Source organism: Mastigoproctus giganteus, chromosome 3, assembly GCF_048544385.1.
Source record: "Mastigoproctus giganteus isolate SK-2022 chromosome 3, ASM4854438v1, whole genome shotgun sequence".
NCBI lineage: Eukaryota > Metazoa > Arthropoda > Arachnida > Uropygi > Thelyphonidae > Mastigoproctus > Mastigoproctus giganteus.
The window spans coordinates 34,547,327-34,563,642 of record NC_143577.1 but is presented as its reverse complement, the minus strand read 5'-3'; the positions used below and the strand labels follow the sequence as shown (position 1 = coordinate 34,563,642).

At 38.0% G+C, this 16,316-nt stretch overlaps 1 protein-coding gene across 4 annotated transcripts in view; it reads left to right on the top strand.

Annotated features, from left to right (window-relative positions):
- Positions 1 to 530: 530 nt before the first annotated feature.
- Positions 531 to 16,316, top strand: part of Ddr (discoidin domain-containing receptor 2) — a 496,805-nt gene continuing 481,019 nt past the window's right edge. For 3 of the 4 annotated variants that reach the window (XM_090369238.1, XM_090369235.1, XM_090369239.1), the window contains exon 1: positions 531 to 1,103. The gene's annotated coding sequence lies outside the window, so the exon portion shown is untranslated. The remainder of the gene's footprint in view (positions 1,104 to 16,316) is intronic. The other variant, XM_090369236.1, reaches the window with a different exon arrangement.

The window sequence follows — 16,316 nt, the reverse complement described above, 5'->3', positions numbered from 1 at the left end:
TCATTAAAAGAGCATGCGTTGTAGACTGGTAAGCGCGTGACTTACTATGCCAAACGATACAATATCTAATCAATTTCACAACGCGCAGAAACAGACGAGAGAATACGTCATTCAACAATGATGAGCGCGAGCGCGTTGATAAATGAATAACTAGTTAGTTTCATAACTCTTAATTTCGTTTGGAAGTTACTCGGATAGAAAACAGTAGGTCAACGCACAGAAAGCACGTCAAACGCGCCTGGAAACGCCTGTTGAGAAGAGGTGTCTTCAAAAAGCGGCGCTTGTAACTAACACATTCTAACACAGTCATCAAGCCCGGGATGAAAGTAGCTTTCGTTGTTCACCAGGTCATTAATAAAGCTCATTAGAACTTTCAGTTAATTTATTTTTCTGTTTTCCAATCAATACAAGCCGGACAACTTCCGCTCTTTACCGAATGGGGTCGCGTCAATCGATGGGGCAGCGACCAGGTACAAAACCTAAGCACGCTCTCTGCCGCTGGCGAACACTGCTCCGTGTTGTGTGGGGAAAGAAGGCAGCTGAGGCTCTCGGGACTGTGGCACGAGTTCTGAAAATACGTGACTGGGATCTGTTTGCCGATGAGTGATGTAGCTACGAGAATGTTGCGCACAGGAGTCCGTGCCATGCGTGACCACGGACCGCTAGCGAGCGTCCGAAGCAGACGCTGAAAAAGGAACCACTAAGGTCGTGATGGGCTTTTTTTGGAAACCTGTGACTGTGCTCGGGTGTAGTTCAGAAGATGGCTATCCTAGCAGACACCTCATCATTAACTTCATCAGGTTAGGCTTAAGTGCACTATTATTGCGTTGTGCCGCGTACTGTTAGCTGGATTTTTCAATGTGGTGTGTGTTGACTGATATCAGGAGGGTTGACTGATGAGGGTTGAATCCTGGAAGCCAAGATCAACCATCTCAGTGCGCAAACTACTATCGGAAATTCACTTATAGTCTCGTGACTTAAGACACCCTCTTTTTGTACACCAAACGACACCTTTAGAATTGTCCTCAAAGGAATCATAATCGCCAACATCCCTATATTTGCGAGGCGTCTTTTATTGTTTGATTTCCGTCTGCCGAACTCAGGTAAGTGTGTGCTGCGCCTGTGCGAACGGAATCCATAGCGTTGCTGTTTGCGGTTTGTTCTAGGAGAATGCCGATGGCACTCCTACGAATAAAACGGATGACCTAGTTTAGCGTATAAGAATACATCGATATTTGATCAGTGTGCCTTTATCAACTGAAACTGCCTATTCTCGTCTGTTTTTAAAAGTAAGTTGATCGGCATTAACTTGCTGTTCACAGAATTATTTGAAACAAACTCTGACCTTCCGCAGCATTTGAATTATAAACTCGAAGGATGTTTATGTATTAATGATGGATGTTGCAGCGAATAGTGAGTAATCCGAACGTATAAATAGATAATTATTGCCGATGCATTTTCGTATATAAATCACGAAGTCCACCGAGACAATTGCAACGGCCCCGATATGCTAACGATGTACTATTTCATATAAACTCCATTCCAGCGATACATGCGACTGATGATAAATGAATAATCTCTAGTCACGTTCGAGATAAATGAGTAATATCCTCTTTCATAACACACATTTGCGTGCACTTCGATCGAGATTAATCTGAAGAATATTTTATGGTAAGGATAAATGGTGGTAGCGGATGAGAGTTTAATCTTTGAATCGCTGAAATCATTCCTTTTTGATCTCTGCTCTTAGAAGCTGAATATTCTTGACGAAATTAACCTGTATAATTAACGTTTCAATATTTTATTTTAATGTTTTAATTAATTTTCAGCGTTCTGTTAGGCAGACTGGCCTCTAAAAATTATCTAAATTTATTCTATTTTTTTTCTTAATTTCACCTACATGCTGAATAGGAAATTCTGTTTCTCCTTTAAACTCAATGACATTTTTCTATTTTTGTAATCCAGTGTACTCTCCCACCTTGACTAACAAGTATTCTAGTCTCAGGATGTACTGATTGAGGGGGCATGTGCTGTGAGTGACACACTTAGTTTTTTTTAATTTTTTTTTTAAACTAAACTTGTTAAACCTGTCGCTTTAGCCATTCAAAGGCGTATAGTAATATACGTTGACAAGAACATTAAAATGCATATCTTCGCAACAATAAAAAAAGAGATGCCAAACGACAGGAAAAATTAAACAAACCTACTGAAATTGCAACAGTCAACAAAAAGGGAACGCCAAACGACAGGAAAGTTAAACGAACCTACTACTGAAATTACAGTCAAAAAAGAAATGTCAAACGACAAGAAAATTAAACGAACTTACCGAAATTGTAGTCAAAAAAGAAATGCCAAACGACAGGAAAATTTAACTAACCTACTGAAATTACAACAGTCAAAAAAAAAAATACCAAACGACAGAAAAATTACACGAACCTATTGAAATTGACATAATCAAAAAAATAAATGCTACACGACAGGAAAATTAAAAGAACTTATTGAAATTGACATGATCAAAAATATATATTCCAAACGACAGGAAAATTTAACGAACTTACTGAAATTGCAGTCAAAAAAGAAATGCCAAACGACAGGAAAATTAAAAAAAAAAACCTATTGAAATTGACATAATCAAAAAATAAATGCCAAACGACAGGAAAATTAAACTAATCTACCGAAATTGCAACAGTCAAAAAAGAAATGCCAAACGACAGGAAAATTACACGAACCTATTGAAATTGACATAATCAAAAGAAATAAATGCTACACGATAGGAAGATTAAAAGAACTTATTGAAATTGACATAATCAAAAATATATATTCCAAACGACAAGAAAATTAAAAGAACCTACTGAAATTGACATAATCAAACATGAAATGCCAAACGAAAGGAAAATTAAACAAATCTACTGACATAATCAAAAAAGAAATGCTAAATGACATGAAAATTAAACGAACCTACTGAAAATTCAATAGTCAAAAAGGGAACTCCAAACGACAGGAAAAATTAAACGAACACACTAAAATTATAACAATCAAAAAGGAAACGCCAAACGAAAGGAAAATTAAACAAATCTACTGAAATTAAAAGAGTCAAAAAAGTAAGACCTAACGAAAGGAAAATTAAATAAATCTATCTACTTAAATTGACATAATCGAAAAAGAAATTGCAAATGACAGGAAAATTAAACGAACCTACTGAAATTGCAACAATCAAACAGGGAATCCAAACGACGTGAAAATTAAACGAACCTACTAAAATAACAACTGCAAAAAATGAAATGTCAAGCGACAGGAAAATTAAACCAACATACCGAAATTGACATAATCAAAAAAGAAATGCCAAACGACCATTAAACCAACCTACTAAAATTTCAACGTTTTAAATCATCGTGAAATGTAACAATGAAATGTAACGGTCATCAAAAGTTTTTAGACAATCGCGAATTGCTGCAATGAACATAAACACAAACTGTGATGGTTTAGCACCATTTCAAATTAAACTAGCATTTTAAAACGATGCATTTTAGCTGATGAAGAGTTACATTATCTAAAGAGCAATTATTTTAGCTAACAGGATTAAACTATTGCGCAAAGAGAGAACAGTTTCTCACAAGCGGATCGTAATTTTTCATCGAGTTATGAATAATTAATCTGTTCACCAGTCAATACTGAAATAAAAAGAAAAGCAAACCGGTCATTATAATCTTAATAATAATAATCAAAACTCCGTGTGTCTAACTTAACTTTTCTAATCACATTCTCTTGTCCAACACATGTGACATGTCTAGAGCAGTATTATATCTTTTGGTTCGACTATTGCTTCTTCTGCACCAATCTCTATTAGCAGTAGATAACGGGGAACGGGAACGGGCATACTTTGTCATCGCAGTCCGTAAATTATATAGAATAACACAACTAGTCGGCCATTACTCATGTTTTGTGTCAGCGTTTTGTCTCCGTGGGAATAATTACTATCTGGTAATGGATATCTCTCTTTGGGTGTGGTGGTGGCGCTCGTGTTTACTAAACGCTGCAACCAGGATGGTGTGTGTGTGTGTGTGCGTGTGTGACAAATGCGTTTCTTTTTTGAACATCAAAATATGTCACCCTTGCTTATCCTACTGGACTACTTATCAGAGTGACATTAAATCTTCTATTGTGTTATAAGAGTGAAGAAAAAGTACGAAGAGAATATTTTTAATCGTAGCTATTTACCAGATTTATGTATGCGAGGGGAGAAGCGCTCGGAACGTATAAAAAAAAGGAGGAGAGAAGTTTTTTGTCCATTGTTGTATTCTGCTTGTTTTTAATTTTTTAATCGACTGTTTTGTTTAAGAAACATTTTGCTAAAGAAAATTAAATGTATGTAGAAGGAGTCTTAAGCTGAAGAAAGGAATGGCGAGAGAGAGAGAGAGGAAAAAACAGTAGTAGTAACAAAGAAAGCTCATCTGCACCCGTAAAAAGTACATAATTCCGATAGCGTGTCTACAATGTCTCTCTCTCTCTCTCTCTCTCTTTCCTCGGAGCAACATTTAGAAGTGGAGCAGAGGATGGAGGATCTTAATGAAAACTTAATTGTCTTCACCAAGATTCGGAAATGGACCAAGGGAAATGGTTTTCTTTCTCTAGATCAGTCACAACTAATGAGGGGTCATTAACATTTTAGCTTAATGGAGGAACGGGAAGGAGAATTTGGGGAGTGGATTAGTCATTTATAGAAAGACCTTGAGATGGAGATTATTTAATGATAAAGAAAGGAGAATGTAGTCAATTTCTAAACGGATTGATGCTATTTGCGCTATTCGGAAGCCTCTGTCTCTTTGGCACACACCAGCTTATTAACACTGTTTAACTCTCCCTGTAAGCAATTTACTGCGAAGCGCATTATTTTAGACCGTTTTTCGGTGATTCATTTAATAGGACTTATGAAGCGCCAACTTGGTTTTGAAAAGGAAGTTTCAAGCTAGGCTGCTGGACGAAATGAGAGAAAGAGAGAGAAATGGAAAGTGATATATAGAGAAAGAGTGTGAGCGAAAGAGAGAGACGTGGAAAGTGATATACCTGTATATATATATATATATATATATATATATATATATAGAGAGAGAGAGAGAGAGAGAGAGAGAGAGAGACTAAAAGAGAAAAGATAGAAAGAAAAGGGGAGAAGAAAGCGAGAGGCACAGAGAGAGAAAGAAAGTGAAGAGGGAGAGAAGGGTGTGAGAGAAATGAAAATGATATATACGTAGAAATAAAATGAGAGAAGAACAGCGAGAAAGAGATAAAAAAGAATAGAGAGAGACGAATAAAAGTATAGAAGGATAAGGAGAAAGAATGAAAGAGAGAGAGAGAGTGGAAAGATAGACAATGTGAGAGAAATTTAAAATGATAGATACAGTACATTGAAAGAGGAGAGGAGAGAGAATAGAGACAGAAAAAATAAGGCGAGGGAGATAAAAGAATAGAGAAAAGAATAAAAAGACAAGGATAGAAAAAAAGAATGAGAGATAGAGCGAGAAGATGGATTGAAAGGATAGTAAAGGAGAGAGATAGTATAAAAGGATAGTAAAGGAGAGAGATAGTATAAAAGGTAGAAAAAAGATAGAAAGAAGAAGAGGGGAAGCGATACAGAGAGAGAGAGAGAGAGAGAGAGAGAGAGAGAGAGAGAGAGGGAGAGAGAGGATTGAAAGAGAAAAGTAGAGGAAAGGTTACGAATAGAGAGAAAATGGGAAGCTACAGACAGAGAGAGAGAGAGAAATAGAAAATGGTAGACACTTGGAAAGAGGAGAGAAGTAGACAGAGAGAGAAAGATGAAAATGATAGATACTTAGAAAGATAGAGATGAATAGAGAGAAAAAAGGAGGAAGAGATAAAAGGATAGAGAGAATAATGAAAAGACAGAAGGATAGAGAAAAAGAATGAGAGATAAAGAGAGATGGTATATTGAAAGAGACAGTAAAAGAAAAGATACAGATAGAATATAAGATAGAGAAAAATAGAAGAGAGGAAAGCAAAAGAGAGAGAAATGGAAAATAATAACTAGACACATAGGAAGAGAAAGAGGGAAGAGCAGTGAGAGAGGAAGCAGATGGAGGATAAGACAAATAGTACGGGAATAATAAAGACATAAGGATAGGGAGAAAGAATAAGAAAGGGAGACAGGGGAGAAAATGGAAGGCAAAAATAAATAGAGAGAGAAAATGGATTAAAAGAGAAAGAACAGAGGAAAAGATAAAGATAAAATGGAATAAGAGAGAATAGGAAAACGAGAAGAAGAGAGGAGAGGCGATAGAGAGATGGGATAGATGGATTGAAAGTAGCGGAAAGGATAGGATAAGATAGAAAGAGAGAAGGGTGGATTGAAAGAAGAAAGAGTAGAGGGAAGAAGAGGGGAAAGCAATGAGGAGAGAAACAGGAAAGTAGAAGGATAGAGTGAAAGAAAGAGAGAGCATACCTTTCGTTTGTTTCACAGTGATTGTGTGGTTTGTGCCCCCAAGAAAAGGCCGAGCACATGTTTGCAGAAGATAAAACGCTCTCATAATTAGAAAATGTATTTCTTCTGCCTTTAAACGCTTGTTCGGAGCCGTGTTCCAGCTTCTGTTCTGCCGCCGGTTTAAACCCGTCATTAACACTCCGCGCAACGTGGAATTATTGTAAGAGGGGCAGCCCCGTAGTAAGACGAATGAGAGGTGACAATTCATCGCCGTCTCTCAAGGCAGCTCCGGAAAAAAAATCCCAAGGTCAAGCGTGGAAGCGCGACAAATGGACTCGAAGGACACACATGTACGATTTATATCGTAATGAATTAAATCACGCGAGCCTTAAACACACCGCCTATTTATTTGCTCTCTCCTATCTCTCTCTCTCTCTCTCTCTCTTCAAAACTAGAAATTTTCCATTTTCAGCCTCAATGCTGACGAAGTCCACTAAACCAGAAACCAGTTCGATACGATTGCCAGCAGACGATTACCACTTGATCCATTTCACCCAACCACATCTTTCGCTCCAACTTTGTCTGTGGGAAATCCAGTGGCATTGCTATCTGTATTAGTGGTAAAAATGATAATACCTGTACCATATTGATGAAAATGGTACTATCTCTACTCGGACAGATAATACAGATAGTACCATTTTATTATATTGGTGAAAATAGACAAAAGACAACAGTACAGATAGTTCCATTTTACCGTATTGGTGAAAATATTACTATCTGTACCATATTGGCAAAATTGATACTATTTGTACCATATGGGTGAAAATCATACTACCTGTACTAGGACAGATGGTACTGTTAGTTATTTCATCATATTGGTGAAAATGGCGCTATCTGTACTCGGACAGTACTACTGATAGTTCAATTTTACTATTTTGTTGAAAATGGTACTATATCTGCCACAGATATTGGTGAAAATGGTACTATTAGTACCATATGAGTGAAAATGGTACTATTAGTACCATATGAGTGAAAATGGTACTACTGTACTTGAAGGAAAGTAGTACAGATAGTTCCATTTTGACATATTGGTGAAAATGGTACTATCTGTGCCATATTGGCAGTTATTAATCAGTCCAAACTAGAGTTTGAACAGGATAAGAGTAGAAAACTTGCTTCTTGCCCTAATGGTAGCCGAGCATTCTGGTCTCTTGCCAAAGCTATTGGCCGCAACTTTTGCCCATCTCTGCTCCCACATCTGTCCAAACCAGATGGTTCGGTTGTCACTTCAGCCAAGGATAAAGCCGACCTGCTACCATCCCATTTTTCTTCGAACTCATGTATTAATTATCTTGGTAAAACACCTCCCACCATTCCCAACACGCTCCATTCAATGCCTCCTGTGGTCTTCCGTCAAAAGGGTGTCAGAAGGATTTTGACGAATCTTGATGCTAAGAAAGCTCCAGGTCTTGATGGTATTTCTCCACTTGTTCTCAAAACTTGTGCTCCTGAACTTACTTCTATTTTTTGCCGCCTTTTTGCACTTTCTTATTCCAAAGGTGTATTTTCTTCTGCTTGGAAATTTGCTCATATCCAGCCAGTTCCTAAAAAGGGTGACAAATCCCTCCCATCCAATTATCGTCCCATTGCAATTACTTATACTCTTTCTCAAGTAATGAAGAAATCAATTAACCGCCAACTCTTAAAAATACCTAGAAACCTTCCGTCTGATCAACAATTGCCAGTATGAATTCCGTCAGTGTCGATCATTGGTGATATATTGCAAATGTATCTCCCATACATAAGGGTGGCTCTAAAAGTGAAGTGGGAAATTATCGACCTGTCAGTCTGACTTCAGTAGTAGGGAAAATCATGGAGGCAATGATCAAGGGTGGAATTCAGGATCATTTGGATCGAATTGAAATTCTCAAGGATACTCAGCATGGTTTTGTAAAGGGAAAATCATGTTTAACAAATCTGGTTCGCTATTTCGAAAGGGTCACTCACGAGCTGGATTTAGGGAATAATTTCGACATTGTTTATTTAGATTTCAGCAAAGCTTTTGACTCAGTCCCACATGAGCGGTTGCTTTATAAGCTGGAACAGGTTGGAATCACTGGGAAAATCCTTAGATGGATAGAAGGATGGCTTCAGGGCAGGAGGCAGAGGGTTGTGATAAATGGCTATTCCTCAGATTGGGTTGAAGTAAGAAGTGGGGTTCCCCAAGGATCAGTATTAGGACCACTGTTGTTTTTAATTTTCATAAACGACATCGATGAAGGGATAGAGGGCGTGATGTCTAAATTTGCAGATGATGTTAAAATTGGTAGAGTAGTTAATGATCACTGTCAGGCTGAGCTTCTTCAGAGAGACCTAGATAGACTTCAAGAATGGTCAGAAAAATGGCAGCTGTGCTTTAATCCAACAAAGTGTAAGGTATTACACCTGGGAAACAGTAATCCCAAAATAACTTATTCACTTGGTGGAGTTCAACTAAACCCAGTACTGGAGGAAAGGGACTTGGGTGTTACGATACGGTCAGACATGAAATTCTCTGATCATTGTAAACAGGTTGCAAGGAAGGCCCATGGTGTCCTATCGATGATCTATCGAACTTTTGCAAGTAGAGATAGGGACGTGATAATCCCATTATATAAGGCTTATGTTAGACCACACTTGGAATACTGTGTTCAAGTATGGAGACCGCACCTAAAGAAAGACATCGAGCTTCTTGAAAGGGTGGAAAGACGGGTAACTCGCCTGGTGAGGTCGGCAAAAGGGCGTCCTTATGGAGAAAGACTTCGAATATGTGGGTTGCAGAGTTTGGAAACTAGACACCTTAGAGGAGATTTGATTGAGGTGTTTAAGGCTCTGAGAGCATCACTAAAATGAATGAGGACAAAATTTTCAAGATTATAAATGATGCTAGAACTAGGGGACATAAATTCAAGTTACGGGGGGGAAATGTTTAGATTGGACTGCAGGAAGTTTTATTTTAGCCAGCGAGTTATAAATTACTGGAATAAGTTGCCTTCATGGGTGGTAGAGGCCGACAGTTTGGGGAAATTCAAAGGTCATCTGGATAGTACTTTCGGGTAAGGGAAGCGCATAGGATGATAGGATTAATTTCCTTTTTATTTATTTTTATTTCATTTTATTATTTTTATTTATTTATTAATTATTATTATTTATTTAATTTTTGTTTTTATCATTGTTTTGTTCGGATTTTTTTTTTTTTTTTTTTTTGGCTGGTGCAGCATAAGCCATAGGCTTTCTTGCACCATACGGCCGTTACTAATACTAATACTAATACTAATATTCTGGCTTATATTACCCATTTATGGACTAATTCAATGGAAAGGTTCGGTGAAACACAAATAGTTTCTCTTGACATCTCGAAGGCTTTCGATCGCGTTTGGCATAAAGGTCTTTTAAACAAGCTTCTAAACAATTGGCAAACAAGGTTTGCCAATTGTTTTTAGTAAATGGTTATCCAGTTTTCTTTCTGATCGCTCACTGAGGGTGATGGTAGATGGCTCTCTGTCTTCTAACTTCACTAATGCCCGTATTCCCCAAGGTTCAGTTCTTTCCCCCACTCTTTTCCTCTTGTATATCAATGACCTTCTTCCATTGTCTGGAAATCCTATCCATAGTTTTGCCGATGATAGCACATTGCATTCCACTTTCCATTTTGAGAAACCTTGCCCTGCTCAATCCGCTTCAACTTCTCGAAAATCTGCTACCAATTCCTTAAATGCCGATCTCCAGGCAATTCTCCAGTGGGGCAAAGACAACTTAGTTGATTTCAACTCTTCTAAAACTCAGTCTTGTCTTATATCTCGCAAAAGAGGATTCTTCTGCTCCTATGCTTATCTTTGGTGACACTCCGATTTCTAGGCAAAATGATATATCTCTTTTGGGGATTATGTCACTTCTAATCTCTCTTGGCCCAAGCACATTACAAATATTGCTTTCTCTGCATCTAAAAAACTTGGTTTTCTCTTTCGCTTTCGGCGTTACTTTTCTTCCAAATAGCTGCTCACTCTGTACAAATCCGCCCTACCATGGAATATTGTTTCTACATCTGGGGTGGTGCCTCCAAAACCTCTCTCAGGCTTCTTGATTCCATTCAGGAGAGGGCAGTTAGGTTAATTAATGACATCTCTAACAGAGTCTCTCCACTTGCTGTCTCTTAGACGTACTGTTTCTGCTGCATGCCTTTTTTACAGATACTTCCATGAGCACTGTTCTTCTGAATTGGCTTCTATAATTCCCGCTCTCTCTTCCAAACCAGTTCGAACATGTAATGCAACTAAGCAGCATCCATTTACCGTCCAACTTTAAACTCACAGAACCAACTTTTCATCTTCCTCGTCTATTCATTCAACTGCCGTTTTCTGGAACAACCTTCCTTCATACGCATCTGAAAATTACAGTCTACAGAATTTCAAGTCCAATATCAACAAATATCTTCTTTCGTCTTCTCAATCTCCAACCCAAGCACGGTACCAAGTACTATAGGTTCTAATACCTCTCGTGTTTGGGGTTTACATAAAAAAAAAGAATTAATTACAGTAGTACAGATAGTTCGATTTTAACATATTGGTGAAAATGGTAATATTTGTACTATATTAGGGAAAATCATACTATCTGTACTCGAAGGACAGTACTGATTTTACCATATTGGTGAAAATGTTACTATCTCTGTACGATATTGGTGAAAATAGTACTACCTGTACTCGAAGAACAGATAGTACTGTTTTGATAAATGGTACAATCTGTGCCATTTTCACCAAGATGCTTAGTTTCATTATGCCTGAACCGAATCTTCTATATTAGAAGATTCTTATTGTACGAGTGCATGCTTATTGGGTTCAACAATATTCAACCTTTCAATTCTCCTGTAGTGTTTAAGTCAATTTTTTCTTTGTCTTTCTTTTTTATTGTATTTTTTGTTTGCTCCCTTCCTGGTGGTCTGCTTAATTAAATCCATCTTTCTCTGCGCGTTGCTTTCCATTCGGTATAATCAGTCAATAAACCTTTGCCGGATCCAAATACCGGCTGCGTTCAAACAAAAGACGAGACAATTTGGTTAATGATCGCAATCAAAGCGTCTGTAATGACATTTGACGGGACTCACACATCTGCTGGGGTGAAACCGGCGGACGCATCTCTGTGTACGTTTCTCAGTTGCCCCGAGGGGTGTCACTTCGCTTTAAAGGTTGTTCCTTCATCTGGCCAGCGTCTCATTATGCAAACAAAAAAAAGTTGAAAAATAGGCGAATGTGTGTTATTATCTTCGCATTAGCCCGCCTGTTCGATTAAAGTATCGCTGTTATTAATCAAGCCGGGACGAAGCGGTAGTTGTGATCAAGGTCAACAGTTGACCCGTCGGGAAGGTGAACCCTTTGTCGGTACAGTACGAGAATCATTGTTTCAACAATACAGCTGTCTGTAATCTTCTCTCCTCCAACTCGCTTTCTCTTTCTTTTTCTCTCTTTCTGTCTCTGTTTTTTCTTTTTTCTCTCACTCCTCACCTTCTGTCTATTTCTCTCTCTCTCCGGCAAACCGCAAAAACATAAGGTAATGAAAATCTGTGTCACTGCAAAGCGAATGAGCGTGTTGGAATGTGACTTGGTAGACTAAGGAAAAGTTGAAAGTCAACTTTTGTGCCTTTGTTTCACAGGTGGCGCTTGGTGTGTAGTGGCTGCTCGCGCTGTCTGTTTGTTTAATAGCGTGCCTTGTATGTGCGTATTGGCTTCACTATGTCCGTCCATCCGTCCGCATGTAACAACTGGGCTCCCAGTGGACGGATTTTTGTGAAATTTAGAGTCTTTTAAAAGATTTGTGGACCTATTCCAAATTTCATTAAAATCTCACCAACAAAAAGAAATCCGACAATAATTACGTATTTTTTAATAGCTATCGTATAGGCTCTCTATATACCGGAAGTCATTGCTTTTTGCTACTTTTTGTTATAAATCTTTTGAATTATTACTATTTGCTAACGCGCCAAAATGTAACGCTTTTTATTTTCTTTCAGTCTCTCTCTCTCTCTGTTTCTTTTTTTCTTTCCCTAATCCTCAGTTTCTGTCTGTCTCTTTCACTTGCTTTCCGTTTCTTTCTCTCGTTCTTTCCCTAACCGGCTTTCTTTTTCTTTCTATATTTCTCTATTTCTGTCTATTTTTTTTTTTTTAATTTACCATCTCTCAGTCTCTCTTTCTCTAACCTTTTGTTTCTCTTTGTCTCTCTCGCTTACTTCTTTTCCTCTCTCTCTCTCTCTCTCTCTGTTTATTTCTTTCTTTCACTCTCTTCCTTTCTCTGTTTTCGTTTCCTATTCCTTTATTCTATTCCTTAACTTCTTTCCCTACTTCTAAGTTTCTATTTTCTCTCTTTCACTTGTGTTTCCTCTCTCTTTCTTTTTCTCTTTATCTTTCTCTGTTTCTCTCTAGTTCTTTTTTTTTTACCATCTCTCACTCTCTATTTCTCTAATCTTTTGTTTCTCTTTGTCTCGCTCTTCCTTGCTTCTTTTCCTCTCTCGCTCTCTTTCTGTGATTCTTTCTTTCGTTCTCTCTCTTCTTTCTCTCTATTTCTTTCTTTCACTCTGTTTCTTTCTCTCTCTCTCTCTCTCTCTCTCTCTCTCTCTCTCTATGTTTTTTATTTCTTTCACTCTCTCGTTCTGTCTTTCTCTTTCTCTGTTTCTTTCCCTAATCCTCAGTTTCCGTTTTCTCGCTTTCACTTGCTTTCCCTTTCCTTCTTTCTTTCTTTCTTCCCCTAGGCTTGTGTTTCCTCTCTCTTTCACTCGCTTTCTTTTTCTCTATCTTTCTTTATTTCTCTCTAGTTGTTGCTTTTTTTACCATCTCTCATTCTATCTTTCTCTCTGTTTTTCTTCTCTTCAATTTCTTCTCTCTGTGTTTCTTTCTCTCTCTCTCTCTGTTTCTTTCTTTCACTTTCTTCTCTCTCTCTCTCTGATTCTTTCTTTCACTTTCTTCTCTCTCTCTCTCTCTCTCTGATTCTTTCTTTCGTTCACTCTCCTGTCTCTCTCTCTCTCTCTCTCTCTCTCTCTCTCTCTCTCTCATTCTCTGATTCTTTCTTTCGTTCACTCTCTTCTCTTCTCTCTCTGTTTCTTTCTTTCTTTCACTTTCTTCTCTTCTCTCTCTCTCTCTCTCTCTCTCTCTCTCTCTCTCTCTCTCTCTCTCTCTCTGTCTTTGAGTCTCTTCTCTCTCTGTTTATTTCTTTCACTCTCTTCTCTGTATCTTTCTGTTTCTTTCTTTCCCTAATCCTCAGTTTCTGTTTGTCGCTCTTTCACTTGCTTTTCCTTTTTCTCTCTTTCTTTCCTTAACCGGTTGTTTCCTCTTTCTGTTTCACTCTCTTTGTTTTTCTCTCTATCTTTCCCCTTTATCTGTACTTCTGTGTTCTGTTTTTTTTTTTTTTTTTTTGTTTTTTTTTTACCATCTCTCACTCTTTCTTTCTCCACCCTTTTGTTTCTCTCTCTCTCTGCTAATTAAGAAACATTTGAAGTGAGATAAGCTTTGCAAACCATCCTCACGCATTCCACCTCTCCTCGCATAAACTGTTCGAAGTTGCGCGTGATGAATATTCTATGCTCCCATCCGGGCCACACAGTTGTGCCATATGCATATGCAAATGTCACGTGAAGTAAACCGATAAAGGAACTATATTTAAAATTCAGGTAGTTCTACTGAAGTAGCTTTGTCCAAAAGCACGTCACTGGAGGCATAAATACTTGAACCAGTGGATTTATGGGGTGGATACGCGTATAAGAGGGGAACAGAACCTGAAATATTTAATGAGGGTGGGTGTTGTAAGGAATATTTTGATGCATTCTTCAATACTTATAAACTCACTTTTATTGGCCTTACGTATCCAGCCAGGAATATAAAATGAACTGGGAATACATCGCGCCTAAGAAAGATAGTAAAGGACAGCGTGCAGTCTTTTAGTAGAGGGGCTCTCGAGGCCCTACTACATCTCCCGACTGCTTAAAATATGCGCTAATATCTACAAACTTCAAAAAATTCCTTTTGATAAACAAAATTTATTCTCTATTAACACTGCGCATGTGCGATTATTCTGAATAGAAAAATATTGATTTCTGTACCGGTACCCTTTATTAAAAATTAATAAAGAGAAAAAAACAAACAAACTATTTCTTAAGACGGTGCTGCGCAGAATCCAACATTTCAACAGATACAAAATATCTCTTTGTGCATACCATCTAGTTAGGATCTGCTCTATAAATCCCAAAGTATAATAAATATCTGTACCCTTTGGGGGGCTTGTCACAACTATAGGGAACTTCTAGGTACCCTACTGTGTAGTAGTGTAGTCCTAATGGAATAGAATTTACATGTGACCTTGAAGGATGTCACTGAAATAATACTGTAGTCACAAACCAGTTGAAAGTTAGTCTGTACACAGGTATCTCGTGTACCTTGTCTAGTTATTTATTAGTATTATAAATACTCTTTCTCCAAGGGAAAATGTCAGTCCCCTACCCCCCCGTCGTAAACACATGGAGGTCTTTTTTCTCGTCTAAAAATAGCTGTGGGAAAAAAGCCACGAAGTATCTTATTGCCCTCCTCTCATTTCTTTTCGAAGCAGACGATCTCTTACGATCGTCTGCTTCGAAAGGCACATTGAAGCAACGCCCGCTGTAGTTCGGATCTTCTTCAAAGCATTCTTAAATTTTTAATTTCTTTCCCCATCTTTTTATAGCCTGCTGACATATCCAGAGTACGATGTGACCAAAAGACGAAGCTAATATCGTATGGCTTTTGAAGTTTTATAATTTCGGCACAATAAACTATCTTTTGCTTTTATAAAGCTATTGTGCACGGCTTTTTATAGCTGGATCTCAGTACGGTTAGTAAGAAACGTGTCTCAGAAGGTTTGCATACTTGTTTTCAAGAAGAAATGAAAATTTCAGATAGTCCGAACATGTAGTTTGAATCTTGACGAGAAATGCTACGTTTCAAGGGACATTATAGCGCACAACCATGAATGTTTCTATGTTTCATTACCGCTATAAATATACAATATACATAGTTGCGATGCTGGCTACTAAGGTCCGAGGTACGGTGAGAATTGCTGATTTTTCTTGGCTTTGTGTTATTCTGGTGGAAGCATATCTTTCTTACAATACCCAGAGAGTATCATACGTGACCAACTTGCATTTTACTACATTAATATTTCAAATCCATCCGACTAGCGTGTCTCGCTAAGAGAACTATTTTATAGAGCGCATTTCTAAGATAGGATTCTTTGGATGAGGGGTTTTTTAAATGTAAAATGCCTTTGAATCGCTACTATTTTTCTTATATTCTATAGCGAAACGTGAGCTTTGCACCATATTTATTTCTTTGAGGAGATTCTGAATGTCCAAGTACCGGGTGGTGGGAGGGGGCTGCACTAAATGTGCAGCCCATCAATCGAAGTGATGTTTTCCAAGTGCGAATTGCATCAATTCTCAATTGCTGGACATTGGACATTGTCCAATTGAAGTACACATTAAAATTGGTTTTATATACATGATATCGCTATTGAGCAGAATCGTGCCAACTTTGGTAGGTGTCTGACGAAGGCAGAACAATAGCTGTTACGGAGTGAGCGTTCGGTAAAAGCTGGCCCCGTATCCATAGCTACGTGTTTGGTTGACGGTTATTGGTAGTCTTCACGCAGCACAATGATTGTGTGTATGTGCGCGCACGGTCGGCCAGCAATGGTGGTCAATAAAATTGAATGCATACAAAATGGAACTGGTTCACTCTATGCATGGGAACTGGAGAACTAATGCAGGTGGTGGGAAAAGTCATACATTTTCCACATTTGACAGATACGCAGAAGGTATAGTGCTTTATGC